Below are 17,572 nucleotides of genomic sequence, written 5' to 3'. Positions count from 1 at the left end.
ACTCAGTTGGTGGTTGCATATCACAGACATACATTGAGCACCTTGTTCATTATTAATGCAATAGAATTAAATGCATATGCGGAATGGCCCATTTGGGAATATAAGAGAATACATTTTGGATATGATATAGATTGTTGTAGACAGCACTTGCTTTAAAGTATAACAGCTTACTGTAGTTCTAGTGGTGTATTTTATTCTTAATTCCCTGAATGCCCTGTATTACACTGTAGCTCTGTTTGCCAGAAATATTTTTTTAATGGATATAAATTGTGACCTGTGCCCATGTGCCAACAATGAAGTCAAAAAGTCCATTGTGTTTCCCCATCTACCAACAATAAATTAAAGGCTCTGGCACAAACCTCACACATGTTCGTTTTTATGCTATATTTATTCAGCGACATATAAACTTTTTATGACTTCCCATCCAAGGTGTAAGAGTAAAGGACAAAATGGTTTGATTGATCATATAATGTCCTGGAAATTATTTTCTTAATCGCACTGACTGTCCTAAAATCAATGTCTCCTATATTTTCCTTTCTGTAAGTAGTCATTGCTGTAATGAACTCTCTGCTATAGTATTTTATTTTGGATCATATTTGTGAAAGGATTAAAATAAAAAATGGCAAAATACCCCTCACCCAATTATAATTATTATTATATTATTATCGACCCGCCCTGCCGATGATGTCACAATGACGTCACAAAAGGGTCGAGCAGACGCAAGACTATAAAACTGGAACCTGGAAGTCGGAAGCCGGCATTTGAAGGTGGCGGGGAGAGCAGGACAAGAGCTCAACCCGCATCCGCCCACCACCCGCGAGGAGCAATGCGAGGTCGACCTGAACCCGCCCGACCCGTGGGTCCCGCGGGTATCGGGTATCGGGTCGGCACGCACATCACTAATGCACTGGAACAATCTCTGTCTGTTGTTTTCACACCACACAAAATACACATTGACTTGTATGGGGTTGTTAGATATTTTGCAGACTCTTTTCTCCCTTCAAACCATTTATTACATTTATAAGAGAGAAAGGAGGAGTTGAGAACAAAACATAAAACCTACACCAACAAAATTGCAATTACCCGTAAAAACCATGGGCCACTTAAAAAACAGCCTTGTTTTATATTAATAGCACTTAAAGGAGAATTCAACCCTAAAGTAAAAAAAAAAAACCCTACCCCCTCCCTCCTCCTCCCCAGGAAGTACAAGTCTCAGGAGTGGAGAAAGACATTTATTCATGCAAAACAGCACCTTCAGTTAATACATTTATTAGTTCAGGATTACACTTATTTATAAAAGCAATAATGCATGTGATTCCATCATTAAAGGGGGTTTTCACCTTTGAGTTAACTTTTAGTATGCTATAGAGAGTGATATTCTGGGCGCCATATGATTTTCTTCCCTAATCTTCGGGAAGAAAGTGGTGTATCAGCGCTTGTGCAGTTGGAGCAATTTTCTGTTTCGAGACCACTGCACATGTCCTGAAAGTCACGGCCGCTCTCATTCCGAAGATTACCGAAGAGCCGGAAGATGGCTGCTGTGAACTCCGCTGGACAGAATCTGCATAGAGAGGTAAGTAAAGAGTTAGGGGCATTTGCCCGGGGTAGCAGCTAGCCTGGGGGGGAGGAGAGAGGGGGGGGGGTCTATGTAGGGTAGGGGGGTAGGTTTTTTTTACTTTAAGGTTGAATTCTCCTTTAATGTTTACATGATCTTCTAGTAGACTTTCTAGTAGACAACATCCAAATGAAGGAAAGATCTGTTATTCGGAAAACCCCAGGTTCTGAGCATTCTGATTATCACGTTCCATACCTGTAATTAGATTCCTAATGTACATGAACACAAGGGAACACTGGAGGTAACACCTGCCTTAATGAGGTGGTACTTCCAGGGCTCCTGTATTGTGTTGCACTTACACACACAACATGTACCTAGTGAATCGCAGGCTTTTTGGTAATGCCATAAGTGCATTCAATGATGCGCAATATGTTGGCGCGCTATACATACATGTTAATGTTAATAAAGTCAGTTGGAAGTTCATTTACCACAATATGCCCATGATTTTCTGGGGAAAACTCTGCATTGTGGGTAAAATAAACATGCTGATTTGCAGGAGTTTTTGCACTCTGCATATTGCACTTGCATTTGTAAATGAGACTTTATACTGAACATTGTATGGAACGTAAAACAGAGAGCACTTCTATTTGATTGTCAGCACAACCCCCGAGAGGTTTAATAGCTACAAAGTTCTTTTCGTTAACACCAGTAAACCTAGACAAATTAGAGGATTTAGAGAGCTAATAAAGCTTGTCTCTAATGTCTGCCAAATGGAAACATTATCTATCTTCTTGCCAGTATGCAGCTATTAAGAGAATATATACATATTACATGCATTATTTATACATTGAACGGTTGTTACCGGCATTGCAGTACGGCGCAGCAATCTGTATTTTCATCTTAGAGGGGAGATGTGTCTGTACAATGAGGTTCATCTTAAATTTATTTATAGTTTTATAGTCTTGTATACAATACATGTTAATTCTGCAGCTGCATATACAGTAAATGCATTTTTTTTATACTTAGTTTGAGTTTTTTTTTATGTTACTCTGCCCTGCCCTGTTTAAGAATTTGCCGGGCCCCGGCTTTTGTGGGCCATACCAACCCAGGCCCGCTCCCTCCCCACTCCCAACTGCAGGCGCAAGAAAAAGGTAAAAGATGCGAAGGGGGGTTGGCATCAGGTTTGACTTCTGTGGGAGCTCGCAACTGGAGTGGGGGGCCCTTAAAGGGGAACTTAAATCTAATATAGGATAATGCTAGAAATGCTGTATTTTGTATACTAAACATAAACATGAACTTACTGCACCAGAAGCCTAATTAAACAAATGATTTATGCTTTCAAAGTTGGCCGCAGGGGGTTACCATTTTGTAACTATGTTAAACATCTTTGCAAGACCAAGGCTATGCACATGCTCAGTGTGGTCTGTGCTTCAATTGAGAGATTAAGTTTAGGGATCGTCATAAATTATCAAAACAGAACAAGTTAAATAATTTCTGCCATAGAAGCCAATACAGCAAGACTGATTAATAATCAGAATATGCAGACTGCACTGGGTCTGTGGATACAAATCTCTACACAGTTGCCAGCTGCTCTACAGGGAAACAAACAAAGCTGCTAGAGTTCTGGGAAGTAAGGTGGGGTGGCCTCCCCTCTGCCATTTGAAAGTATGATGATCACCCTGCAGAGTAGTTAGGGACCGTCTGAAGTTTCCTATCCAGTCCAGTAACAGCTTGAAGAGACATTTTATATAAATAATGGGACCCCAATAATTCTGCTTTGTCTTGGGTCCTGCCATTGTTAAAACTAGAACTGTAAACTTTGTGCAATGCTGCATTACTACTATGTGGCAGGGAGTTCTGCACTGTGCATTTGCTCACCCTGAATAACCTCACATATGCATTGCTTAGAGTTTGATTTGAGCCCTGCACAATAACAGACAAAACTGCAGCAATTCAAGTGTGTGTGTGTGTGTGAGTGTGAATATATACAGCAAATGTTTTGAGGTTGCATAGAATTTGGCTACTCGTTCTCACTACTGAGCACGAATATTTACTGTAAGAATATTTAAAATCAACTTGTTTCGAGGAATAATGTTTGTAAAACTAGGGAATGGAAGGAATTGAGTCCCAACATGAGTTACACAACCCACTGGATATAATACAAAATGCATTTTAATTCTGTATGAATTATTTCTGTTCCTTGTATTTTATGTTTAGTGGCCCTTTAATGTCCTGGTGGACAGAGTGGGATTGAGGCCAAAATGAAAAGATTGGCACATGAGTGGGTGTACTGCACTTTGTTAATAGCGTCACATACTCGGTCCCTGTGATTAAAATCCTTCGGGAACTGAACTCCACCAGTAATAGCACATTGTGTACTGAATTCGAAACATGGACAAGCAGGCCCCATAACATCCATCATTTTCAACAGAAATCAATGAGGGAATTACCTATAGTAAGTGGAGAAGAGCTTGCGCAAGCATGCATGGTTAAACACAACTAAGCTAATGGATGACTTCATTCATAGATATAAAATAATGGCCTTCCTTAACTCTTTGCATGCCGTGGGTAAGGCAGTGTACAGTATCTTTTGAATGCCTCTTGGGATAGTCTGTACTATAGGCAATTGGGATTTGTCTATATATAATATATGCACATATACGCACAATTGGGAGTCAGGGAGCCCCCAAAATTTTGTTGTACGGGGACCCATGATTTATAATGTCCTATCTGTATGTTTATGGAAGTATGCACCAGGCATGCATCTGCCTTCGTCTTTTCATGTATTTCTAACCTGGGTTGGACAGGAGCATTACTGGCCCACTGGTGCTGCTACAACAAGGGCCCTCCTAGCAGTCACCGGGGGCCCCCTCTGGACATCCACACTCCCGCAGCCCCCCCAGCGCACATGTGCAAACAGCTGGCGTGTGCATGCGAGAACACTGGCTCGTTTCTGCGAATTTTTTTCTTTAGGGGGAGGCCAGTCCAGGGAGCGGGTCTTAGCCCAGTCCGACCATGATTTCTACCATGCCACCTCATCTGTTTCACCTTATGCTAACATCAGCAAGGCCCTGAATTGATCAACTATATATATGTGTGTGTGTGTGTGTGCTATTGTACCTGCTTACATAGTCTCTTTCCCTAGATCGTTTGCAGTGGTCACTGTATGAGCACCTGTGGTATCCCAGCCACATGTGGGAGCACAAAGAAGGCTGTAATTCTTCAAATGGAGGCACGAGACCTATTGTCCTTGGAGCTGATGTTGGGACCTACGGGGGGATGGGGCAGGTGAGTCTCCAGTCAGCAGGGACAGCCCCCTACCCCTGATAGGTGTGAGCAGGGCCCCCTTCCCCTGGTAGGCATGGGTGGCTAGTGGGGGATATAAGGTGGGGACGAGAGGGAAGGGGGCAGATAACTAGAAGGTGAATCGGTTAGGGGCCCATTTACTTCGAGTGAAGGGATAGAATAAAAAAAACTTAGAATTTCGAATGTTATATTTGGCTTCTTCGACCATCGAATTGGCTACTTCGACCTTCGACTTCGAATCGAACGATTCTAACTAAAAATAGTTCGACTATTCGACCATTCGATAATCGAAGTACTGTCTCTTAAAAAAAACTTCGACCCCCTAGTTCACCACCTAAAACCTAATGAAGTCAATCTTAGCCTATGGGGAAGGTCCCCATAGGCTTAGCAATCTTTTTTTGGTCGAAGAAAAATCGTTTGATTGATGGATTAAAATCGATTTTCGATCGAACAAATTGCGGTAAATTCTTCGAATTCGATATTCGAAGTCGAAGGATTTCCATTCGGCAGTCAAATATCGAGGGTTAATTAACCCTCGATATTCGACCATTAGTAAATTTGCCCCTAAGTGTCGCACTTTGTGCTCTCTTGTGGGAGTTCAGTGATCAGTCACTCTGAAATAGATTTTGATTGTGCAGGTTCATATAGGCCAGACAGAGTGCACTTGTGACATTGGGTTGGATATATTTAATGCCAACCTGCAAGGAGGCATTGAAGGGGTGTTGGGACCAGAGGTTCAGCTAGCAGTTTGAGTTGGTTGGAATTAATAAGGATGGCGGAAAAAAGTGTTAAGAGCAGAGGCGGGCCAAACAGGCCGGGCGCCCAAGGCAGCCCAGCCAGCCTGCTCGTCCCTTCCTTTCTCCCATCACTCGCGCAGTAAGCTCATTCTCGGCGCGCATGCACATTAAAGGCGGTCCCGGCACGGATGCGCAGTAAAGGCTGTCCTGGCGCGCATGAGCAGTCAATGCCTTCACGTTCACTTCAGAGTGCGGCGCTTACTGCGAACAGATTTCCAGGTGGGTTCGGTCTAGGGGTAGGCAGAAGAGGTAGCTGCCCAGCGCCCCCCAATCATTGCGCCCTAGGCAGCTGCCTCTTCTGCCTACCCCTAGTTCCGGCCCTGGTTAAGAGGAGTTTTGGTTGGATAAGGTAGGTTTGGATTGTCCCCTCTTTTTATTATTGGCGGAATGTAGCAGGATGGAGAAAGAGCCAGAAGGTGGGGCTATGCCCAGGCTAGCAGGCTGTGATCTATGGTCAGGCTTGTGTGGAAGCTGTGGACATGGACCACCAGTGAGCGCGGTGAGAAGCAAAACCAAGAAGAGCAGGGCAGGAGGCTCTGTGCTCTTCATTGGAGGATTATATTTTAAAATTACATGGATGTAATTTGGCCGCATTTTTGGTGACGGGGACTTCTAATTGTTTAATAAATCTGCGACCTCTGGTTCCTCAATTGTCCACAAAAAAACCTGGTTTGCAGTGTGGTTATTGGTTTGGTAGGTTTGTTTGAAGTGAATTGAAAGGTTTGGGGAGTAACAGAGGACATAGAACATTTAGGTCTCAAGTACAATTTGGTCCATTCTTGGTCACCCTAAGAAATAATTCCAAATCCTTTGCTATTGTCTTTGTCAAGCAAAATAAACTATTCTTGCACTATATAAATTACTTAAACCATGTTTCTTTCAATCTTTTGGAATACACAATTAGAGCACATAGACAAGCTCCATTTTGTGAACACCATTATTAATTTTTGCATCATCCCAAAATCTGGTTTATGCACCTGGATGGTGGACCTTATGCCCATGTAGTGGCTACACAACTATCAAGACAGAGAGGAGGGAGGGGGAATGTGAGGAAGGGCAGAACAGAAAGTGAAAATAATTGCCTATGGGGCAGGCACTTTATGACTAACAGCGGAAAATTTTAAATACATTTATAACAGGTATGTTAATTAAAAAAAATGAGGTTTCATATTTATTTTAAAAAATACATTTGTGATACAGTCTTGTTGACAGGTCCCCTTTAAACGGGGGGAGGGGGTTCACCTTTCGGTTAAGTTTTAGTATGTTATAGAATGGCCAATTCTAAGCAACTTTTCAATTGGTCTTCATTGTTTCTTTTTGTTTATAGTTTCTTATTTATTTGCCTTTTTCATCTGACTCTTTCCAGCTTTCAAATGGGGGTCACTGACCCCTCTAAAAAATTTCTCTATTTTAGTGAAGACTTGAAATTCTACTAACACCTATTAATTCAAAATTGTTCCTTTGTAAGAAATTTGGAACATAAAAAGGATCTGGACTGATAAAATACCATATAATCGTTTTCACCCATGTCTGTATTTTAGAGACGTCCATGAGACATTTCCATGCAGCCGTATAGAAATCCATCTAACAGCCGTTCAACACGAGACTTTTACAGATGTTTAAAAGGGCTGATGTGGCAACCCTAGCTGGAGATAGTGGATGCCATAAGAATTTATGTTGCATCACAGTGACAAATCAGGAGCTAAATTGGGAAGCGCTAGTGACCAAAATAAATCCAGTAGACTTGTTAGTTAAAAGTAGCAGCATTGTCAGAAACATGTCTGAACACACTTAACATATGTGGTTACAAATAAAAGCTAATAACATGCACATGGAAAAAGTGGAACAACAAGCAAACACAATTGCATTATTGAGCCATTCTGCAGAAATCAATGTTAAAAATATAACCAGAATTAAAGCAGTAATAATATACTGTATATTTGCAAACAGTTGTAAACAGATGTACATACACAATATTTTTTTTCCCTGCAGGTATTAACTTAAACTGTCCCTGCTGTAAACTAAGAGACAAATAAAAACCTAAATACTTATGAACCTGGACCTTATTTCAATCCTCCCCAGAGTCAGGCTATCTCCCTGGCCACTAGACATACAGTTACACCTGATCTGTGCTCCCAATGGCTCCAAGTTCTAATTTAGACTCAGTCGTGGCCACACGGCAGGTGCTGATAAATTTAGTTGGGGATTAAGGAGCCCAAAAGATAGGAGAGGCCCTTAAAAGGAGCCTTAGGGCGGGAGAAACATTGACAAGCAAAGTGTCCCTGACTTGCCTTGAATGGTGATGCAGAGTCCCAGGATACAGAGAAGATGATGCAGAAAATGTCTAGCAATTCTGGGGACAGATTCAGTAGTTCCTCTTGCATGACATTACATGTATCTTAAAACTGCCATGCCTGTACTTATTGCTCCATCTGCAAAATGTCATGGCTCCTTATACAGACCCAATTTACCAATGCCTCTGAAGCAATATCACTCAATGAAAATGGTAGAAATTGCAGCTCAGGTGCTTTGGGTCCAGCAATCTGCCCTAGTCACTAGTTTACCAATAAACATTTAAGAAGAACTAAAGCTTAAGAAGTAGGATAGAAATGCTACACATTATGTTTTGGGGTTCTTTTACAGCCCAAGGCAACCACAGATGTTTAGAAGATTTATGCCTCTGAATATGCTCCACAGTGGAGTAACTATAGAGGTTTGCTTCCTCTATAGCCAACAAGACCAACCTCCCCCCCTTCCCCAGTCGCTCTCTTACCTGTAGTGGGGAAGCAGAGCATGACACATGGGGCGCACAGTGGCCAGAGTCTGGCCGGGGAGTGGGCAGAGTCTGAGTACTTTTATACTTTTACAAATAAACCTGTAAAACAAATGTATTATGCAACATTTCTTAGAATTGTATAGGATCCACTATCTGGAAAACAGTTCTCCAGAAAGATCAAAATTATGGAAAGCTCATCTCCTATAAGCTCCATCTTAATTAAAACATTTAAAATTTGTAAAATTATTTCCTTTTTCTCTGTAATAATAAAACAATACCTTGTACTTGATCCAAACTAAGAAATTATCAATCTGTCTTAGAGGCAAACCAAGCCTATTGGGTTTATTTAATGTTTAGTAGACTTATGGTATGGAGATCCAAATTTCAGAAAGACCCCTTATAAAGTCCAGTGCATTCTGGATAACAAATCCCATACCTGTCATTTATTTCATTAGAATTTTATTTTTAGGTTTACATTTCTTTTAAGTTTGATCACAACCAATGTCAGATTCCTTCATCCTTCTTGATAGATTGGTGGTTTTCCACCACCCAGTGGCTGATTTCTTTTTAGCTTGTTGTTTATCCAAATCATCAGTGTCATCTCCTGTAATGGAAAAGCTATGCCAGTGTACTACTCAGGGGCACTGCGACAATGAAGCGAGTTGAAAAACTTGCCTGAGGGTGGCAAAAAGTCTCTCTTGGTACATTTAAGAATTGCGCTCTCCGCACTAGCATTACGGGCTTCCCTGGACCCCTGTGCAGGAGAGGTAATAGGGAAAGGACGCGGCATTGCAAGAGCCACCTCAGCAACGCCCCTGGTTCCACTGTAACCCTGGCTGCTAACTTTAACCTATTGCAACCAGACTATCCTCTTACAGTGATATCTTCATCTGAGAGCAATGTCAAACATGGCATTTTGACCACCATTACTTTCAATGGAATTCCCCATGTGACGTGTTATATCTACCGCTCTTTCACTGCAATGGTGGTGCTGGTACTCTGTCGACCTGGCAGGTAGCATCCTGATGAAGGGAGGTTGAACCCCCCGAAACGTTGATCTTATTGGTGGTATAATAAAAAGAGGGGCCACATCCCCGACTGCAGATAATAGTGTTTGTGCGGATCCTTGAATTCCCCATGTGACATCGTCTTAAAGCACTGTTATTGCAAATGAATTTGGAGAACTCCAAAGGGAACAGTTCCTTTTTTTTCTAGATGTGTGGCAATATAAAATGTATTGTCAGAGGGTATGCATTTGTGCCGTAACGGAAAAGAGGAGTGCAGTGTTATGGTAGATGCACCGGGGCTTCCGGAATATTGGTGTGATTCCCACATCACCACTTCAATCAGACATTTATTGAATTCACATCCTGCTGGGTTAATTAGCAATTAATTAAGATGAATGATACATTGCGCTGGTTCATGTCAAGCCACATAGGCTGCATCTAAATTATTGCTAATGAGTCATGCAGCTTATGGATTGAATTTGTGAAGGGGCAATTCTGGTGCTGGGGTGAATTTGCCAAGGAGACAAACTCCCATACTTTGATGAAGCTCTCATGTTGGCACCATTATAGTCACACTGGAGCAGGTTTATGGTTTTGAAAAATAAATGCCCTTTTCACATGACAGAGCTAAAGGTCCTTAGTTAAATGATAAGGTCTGGGGAGGCAATATATTTACCGGTTATGAAATGCCTTCATATCTGTTGATGATCAAATTGTTCCTAAAGGGATACAGGTGCCAGCCATCTTGCCCATTATAGTAACTTCAAAGTCTTTTCTTTCTCTTCAATACAGGCATTATTATATGGTTCATTCCTTTATTTGAAGTATGAATATATTCCAGAATATTAAGGGGTATTGCCTTTGCAAATAGTATGTATAACCATTTACTGTATCTATTTATTTATTTAATCTTATATTTCTTAAAATACGTTCTTTAAGCTGACACAGTTGTAGACCTATGCCGTAGCCTTGCATTATAATGTTGACCTGGACAAGTGTTACTGTGCATTCAGAGACATGGTATGACTCTCTGTCATCGGGAAGATAATAAATCTGTTCTGGCATATCGAAATACCCCATTTTAACATCTTATAGAAGATGCCCTAAATGCTCATTATATATCTGGAGGCTTATATATGGAATGTACTTGAGCTGAGTGTTAATATACCTGTTGCACATACTTTTGGGGAAAAAGGCAAGTGGTGAAACCTGCTCTAGGTAAATGGAGCCCTGTACTTCACACATGCCATAAATAGGAGGTAAGCACAGGTCTCCCTTTCTTGATGGTTGAATGCCCATAATGACCCTCTTTGTGGCTACATTGCACTATGCACCAATTATTTGGCAGTTATAACCTTGAAAAGTTGAAATGTACAAATTCCTAATAAAATAGGAGAATTCTGAATTAATACAATTTGTACAAAATGCCTTATGTTTGTTTAATGTATGGTGATTGCAAATGTCTGTATGAGACATGTGGTCACAATCCTGCTCCATTGCTTAAAGGGGAACTGTCACCGCAAAAAATTGTTCAAAATCCTATTGACAGTAGTCAAGCAAAATTAACTTTAATTACACTATATAAATTGTTTGAATCTTCCTTCAGTCTGGGAATTATAGCAATGAGGCAGGAGCCATTTTATGGACACGTTATTAAGACAAGCCTTGCATCATCTCAGAATCTTGTTTGTGCACCAGAATGGGGGACCTGATGTCCATCCCCATGCCCTGGCTACACAATTAAATAGTGAAGAGAACGGGGGAATGTGGGGAGAGCAGCGATTTCTAGGAAGTGCTGAATGGAAAGTGAAAGTAATTGTCTGCCCCACCTCTATGCCCAGGGCATAGAGGAGGGGCAGACAATATTTGATTGACAGCTGAGATGTTTAAATGAGCTTACAACAGCTATGAATGCTTTAATAAAAAATAGAAATTGGATTTCATGTTTAATTCGAAAAGGACTTTTATTATACAGATTTTTGTGTCTAGGTAACAGGTCCCCTTTAATAATTTAAAAAACTTTCCCTTTTTCTAACATTTAATGTTATCACACCATCCTTTTAAAACAAGGATAAAATTCTGCAAAAATACAGTGGAATCTGTCGTATGTATCAGAATTAACTGCTTATTTGCCAGTTGGGGTGTGCGCATTTATGTGTCTAGTTGTAGGGGGTAAGGTGGAGCCCAAAGCTTGTGTGCTGGTGGTTTTATGTTTTGTAGTCAATACATTCTTACTATATAATATAATTAAATGTTGGAGACCAGGGCTGCACAATTTCCACGATAAAGTGATTTCCTTTACATTTTCTATATTAGGGGTGGTTAAAGTTCTACTGCACTTGGAGTAGACAGCCTTGTGCTGCTGCTGGAATGACAAGAATTGTAGTTAGTGTCGAAATGGGGGGGGTCAAGGGCCCGCCAGGGCTGCCACCTCAGGGGCCCCCACACCAACAAACCCAGGGCCTCCTACACAGTCATCATTGTCCACCCTGCACATACCTGTTCTGTATTGCAACTTCGATTGGGAAGGGAAGTTAGGGTTTCTTTCTGGTGTCCATTCCGACCCTAGTTTTAGTTGAAAAATAAGGGCCACAGCTTACCTATATCTATTAAATATGCATCAATTGACTCAAATGAAATTACAAGGGTCATTTATGAACAGAGTACAGACTGAGCAAACTCAGGGGAGCTGCACCAATGAGGCGAGTGGAGAGACTTCAGGCGGCATCGCCCCACTGGTTATCAGGGGCGGCAAAAAATTCTGTGTTTCAAACCCCCTCCATTAGCATCATGGACCTCTCCCTGGACCCCCTCCGGCCAATAAGGTAAGCTTGGGGAGGGGGGCAGCACCAGGGCAGGATTGCGGAAAGTGTAGTATTCAGACACAGATCACCATGTTTTTTTATTAACAATTTTACTAAAATGTGATTCTTTTGGCATAAGGCTGTGACACAAGCTGGTGTGGGTGTCCCCAAGTCAGTGGGTGCAAATGGATGGTGCAGGGTGCTGATCACACCTATATGGAAGTGGAAGGAGTATCTTTAGATGCAAGGAATTTCATCCATACGTGGAACATTTATGCTCATTTTAGTGCTATTGTCCCATGTTAATAATTGACCCGTTCCATACTATAATTTACAGTATATATAGTAAATGAATACACACTATTGATTATTCAGATAAATACATTTTCAAAATTTTCCAACCATAAATAAACAGAAGCAGAAAACCTGGTCTGTGTTTACTAATTTGGCACATTGAAAATATTACCCATGGGCCAGGATAAGATTTCATTCTGGTTGTGCATGGAGCCCATGGACTGTATCCTGCTCACCTCTCTCGCACACAGTCACATCAACTTGTCCTTGTATGAACAGAGCTCCAGTTGGTCGTGCTTTCTCATTTTTCCTCTGGCAAATCTTCTCCATTTTTGTGCTAGTACTGCAGCTGTTTGGGATTCGGGAGGTTTGGTGACAGGCAGCTAATTGGTTGCTGTTTCTAAGAGTAATGGCCTTTTTCATGAAACCCGTATAATTAAAAGCTAGACTATCCTGCAACATAAGAGCCCGGTGCTGTGTAGAAGGCTTTAAGCATAAAAATGATGCAATGAACATAGCACTGCAGTTATGTCTCCCTCAGATGCCATTGTAATAGATCAATCAGTAATCGGCACTATAGAATTCACGGTGATAGAATACAAATGTGAATGCCGACTACATCAGTGCCCTACTCATGTGCCCTTCAGCTGCTCTCTCCTGTGCTGCTGTGTATATCTTCAGCATATTACATTACACTACCCTGCTGGATATGGATTTGCATACAATTACAAATGCATTTTCCAGTGTTTCTTAACCTACAGGGCCTAATGGGTAGGTTTTGGGCAGTATATGCTTTTTAATTAACAGTAAGCACTCCATTCATATGTCTGGTGCTAAGGCGACACTAATAAAAACTTGTAGATAGATAGTCTCAGGGCTGTATATATATATATATATATATATATATATATATATATATATATATATATATATATATATATATATATATATATATATATATATATATATATATATATATATATGAGTTAATGCATCTTGACAAAGGTCCCAGACCATTGACCGAAACGTTGATGCTTTTATTATGTATCACATAAGATAAATAAAAGTTGAATTTTATTGAACCGGAGTGCGTGCCGCTACAGCCTTTCTTCTATGATACAACATTGACACAGCACCCGGAAGTTGAATATCGAAGTTGAATATCGAAGTATAGCGTGTGCGGACGCCAACGGCATTGCATTATATATATATATATATATATATATATATATATATATACACACACACAGCATATAGGTGTCTTGCCAGACCTGATGACTATTTAGCCAGACTTGATCTTCTAACACTTCACTTCTATATGTCCATTGCAAAGTCCCGATACCCAAATTTTCTATTTTCCTGTCTTGATTATATGTCTCCCCCTTCCTAAACTTTAGTATTTCTGCACCATGTACCCATTGCCAGCCAGATATTACCCACACAGGAATACATTGCCTAAGTAGGTGGCACATGTGAATAGATAGCTTGGCATCATGGTCTGGTCAGACAGAAGTGGTAAATGCCCCAGATGTAGCATAGCAGAGAAACCAATCTGGTTAGGGAGAGACAGGCTAAAATAAGCCAAACAGCCCTTTTAACTCTCACATAAGGTATGTCTCCATCCCTAATGCCTTATGTGAGAGTTAAAATCTAATTTTTGGTATGAAGGCAGTGTTATGTATGTGTGTACATCATACCTCCCAACTGTCCCATTTTTCACGGGACAGTCACAATTTTGACAGCTCAGCCTGCAGTCCCGGATTGTTACTGAAATGTCCCGATTTTCTCTTTGATTTCCTGCGCTGAACAGCCAGAAAAAGATACAATTTCTAAAACGTAATTGGCTTTTGGCAGGGAGCCCAAAATGGGTGGCAGGTGCACTAAAATACATTTGTTACAATTTAAGATAATTTAAAATAAGCTAAACAGCATATTTTAAGTTGTTACAATTGTTATTTGTACGTGACACAGTGCATGTGTGTGTGCTAGTAATACAGTCTGTGTAGATTAGTCATATTGTGTCTGCCTGCATAGGTCACGCTCTTTTGCCAGTGTGTGTCTCAGAGATCTGGGTGGGACTCTGATTAAATTTCCCATTTTCAGCAGCTTAGACACTGCCTGTGGCCAAATTCCCTCTCTGCTTCCATCTGCTGCCCACAAATGGCACTGCAACATGGTGTGGAAATAGACTCATGAGAGGTGGCTAGAGCATTTTATAAAAGAGTAAAAAGAAGCTTCTGAGCACAAAAAAAGAGAGAATTGGTCATTATTGTAGTATTTGATTTTGACAGTGGTTTGTTGCATGAGATTTTAATCCTTTCACTGCACAGTGAATTAAGTGGAAGACCCCTGGCAGGAGAGGTGTTAAAAATGTTCTGACACATTAACTCAGAACTGTGCTGTGTGCCGACAAGCTGATCCTGTGCCAAGTGCCTTTCATTTAGGGGAGTAACAGGATCACTGGCCTAAAGGGAATTCCCAAAGTGGAATCCTCTGCTGCAGATTTGGATCTTTTCACGTTGAGCTAGAAATTGGAGCTCCTGATTATATTTTGTTCTTGCTAGAGGGTTATGTCACTGCCCCATGTCTGTGCTGAAAGCTCAGTACTAGTCAAATGCAACTTTAAAAACAAACTTCTTCTCTAGCTACACAAGAAGGGCTTCCACTCTGCCTTTGCTCTGAGATGGCAACACCCATTGTCCTAATAGTCAGCAATTCCAGCACACTGTGCTCTAGACTTAACCTGCTATAAAAATAATTACATTTCGCTAAACTATTACACCTACCATATGGAGAGTTATGATTTGTATAGAACCACTAAGAACAGTCCATTGGGAAGCAGATCTAGAGAAACTGGACTTCAATTATAACCTCCTTGCATAGCTACATTGCACTAATGTGTTTGAATTACTACTGTGCATACTTTCTATACAGCTTGTGGTCATGGGTGTCCGCAGAAAATTTTCCAGGGTGGGGCAAGGAGGCATCTGTGGGCGGGCCTGTGAGATAGGTGGGTGTGTCACTGCCATCAAGGGGTGGAGCTATGCCACGGCGATCAGCCGATCGCCGGGTCAATCAAGGGAATCCTGCACAGTTTCCCTAATTTGACCCGGGCAACCCTTCAAAATACCGGTTGTCTGACAAGTGGCAACCCTAGTTCACACAAAGATGGCAAAGTGGCAAGTTCATGTATAAATACCCCCAGAACTCACAAACAGATGGCACAGGGGCACGTACATGCATAAATACCCCCAGAACTCACAAACAGATGGCACAGGGGCAAGTTCATGTATAAATACCCCAGAACTCACAAACAGATGGCACAGGGGCAAGTTCATGTATAAATACCCCCAGAACTCACAAACAGATGGCACAGGGGCAAGTACATGCATAAATACCCCCAGAACTCACAAACAGATGGCACAGGGGCAAGTACATGTATAAATACCCCCAGAACTCACAAACAGATGGTACAGTGGTAAGTACATGTATAAATACCCCCAGAACTCACAAACAGATGGCACAGGGGCACGTACATGTATAAATACCCCCAGAACTCACAAACAGATAGCACAGGGGCAAGTACATGTATAAATACCCCCAGAACTCACAAACAGATGGCACAGGGGCAAGTACATGTATAAATACCCCCAGAACTCACAAACAGATGGTACAGTGGTAAGTACATGTATAAATACCCCCAGAACTCACAAACAGATGGCACAGGGGCACGTACATGTATAAATACCCCCAGAACTCACAAACAGATAGCACAGGGGCAAGTACATGCATAAATACCCCATGTAGCCACATGTTCTTTTTTTACAATTCATTCTGCTGGGTACCTACATAATCTAGATGACAGTCCCAGACCCAACACCACAGTAATAAAAGCCACACAAACATGGGAGATAAAACAAACACTAGAAACCCACTGGTTACCAGGGACCCCCATACAAGTTAAAAAAAACAATTGGTGGTTAGGATAGGGGCCCCCATAAAAGTTAAAAAAAAACTTCATTGGTGGACAGATAGAGACTGTAGAAAGAGAGGGACTCACAGAGAGAGTCAGAGTGCAGAGAGAAGCAGAGTGCAGTGAGACAGAGTGCAGAGAACAACAGAGTGGAGAGAGAGAAAAAGACAGAGTAGACAGAGAGAGAGAGAGACAGTGCAGAGAGAGACAGAGTGCAGTGAAAGAGAGAGTGTAGTGAGAGAGGCAGAGTGCAGAGAGAGACAGAGACTCACAGAGAGAGACAGAGTGCAGTGAGAGAAAGAAAGAGTGCAGCGAGAGAGAGACAGAGGGACAGAGAGAGAAACAAAGACTCAGAGAGAGAGAGGGGTAGAGAGAGACAGAGTGCAGGCTAAAGAGATTCCTGAGAAGCACAGTGACTGCTGGCTTCCCCTTCTTACCACATCAGTTCCTGTACTTCCGTCTTCGGCATCAGTGATGTCCACGCTCGTAAGGGGGGCTGGCTAATCCCCCTTTGAGCCTAAATCCTGCCTGGCCCAAAACTTTCTTCCTTGTTCCCCCCTGATGGCAGGCAGGCAGGCAGGCCTGCACACAGCACAGCATGAGAACGGAGACGAGTGGAAGGGGCGGAGCCACAGTGGGAGCTGGGACGGAGGAGCGGTCCTAGAGCCCACAGTTTGAAATGAACATTATAGATCAGGAGCGGCCCACATTACAAAATGCCCGAATAAACAGATGGTCAGTCTGCTGGTCCCAGGGGGGGGCACTGACCCCTCTTGCCCCCCTCTGTGGACGCCCATGCTTGTGGTGTTAGAGTTGCTTACTGTTGTGTAATGGCTGCATGACTCTGCTAATAAAGCACTGTTATACTCTACTCATCCTCGGCTACCAAAACATAACATATTGGCGAGGAGATGTCTCTTCTATCTCTGCAGCAGCCTGCACCTTTTCTCCCAAACCCTGGTGAGCCTACCATACCTTTTACTGCTTGGTCCATATGTTTGAAAATTACATTATTACTGCTGACCAAGGGGAGATTTCTGCTGCTGGAAAGCGTGCTTTA

General features: G+C 41.9%; 1 long non-coding RNA gene across 1 annotated transcript; it reads right to left on the bottom strand.

Moving 5' to 3' along the window:
• Positions 1-1,253: 1,253 nt before the first annotated feature.
• LOC121393351 lies at positions 1,254-17,309 on the bottom strand. Its single transcript, XR_005961006.1, has 2 exons — positions 16,950-17,309; positions 1,254-1,561 (listed from the first exon to the last, which is right to left on the bottom strand). It is a non-coding gene; the product is annotated as an uncharacterized LOC121393351 (long non-coding RNA).
• Positions 17,310-17,572: the final 263 nt, after the last annotated feature.

The sequence above is a fragment of the Xenopus laevis genome, chromosome 4S, assembly GCF_017654675.1.
Source record: "Xenopus laevis strain J_2021 chromosome 4S, Xenopus_laevis_v10.1, whole genome shotgun sequence".
NCBI classification, from domain to species: domain Eukaryota; kingdom Metazoa; phylum Chordata; class Amphibia; order Anura; family Pipidae; genus Xenopus; species Xenopus laevis.
The sequence above is the reverse complement of the archived record's forward strand: the minus strand, read 5'-3'. Positions and strand labels throughout refer to the sequence as shown.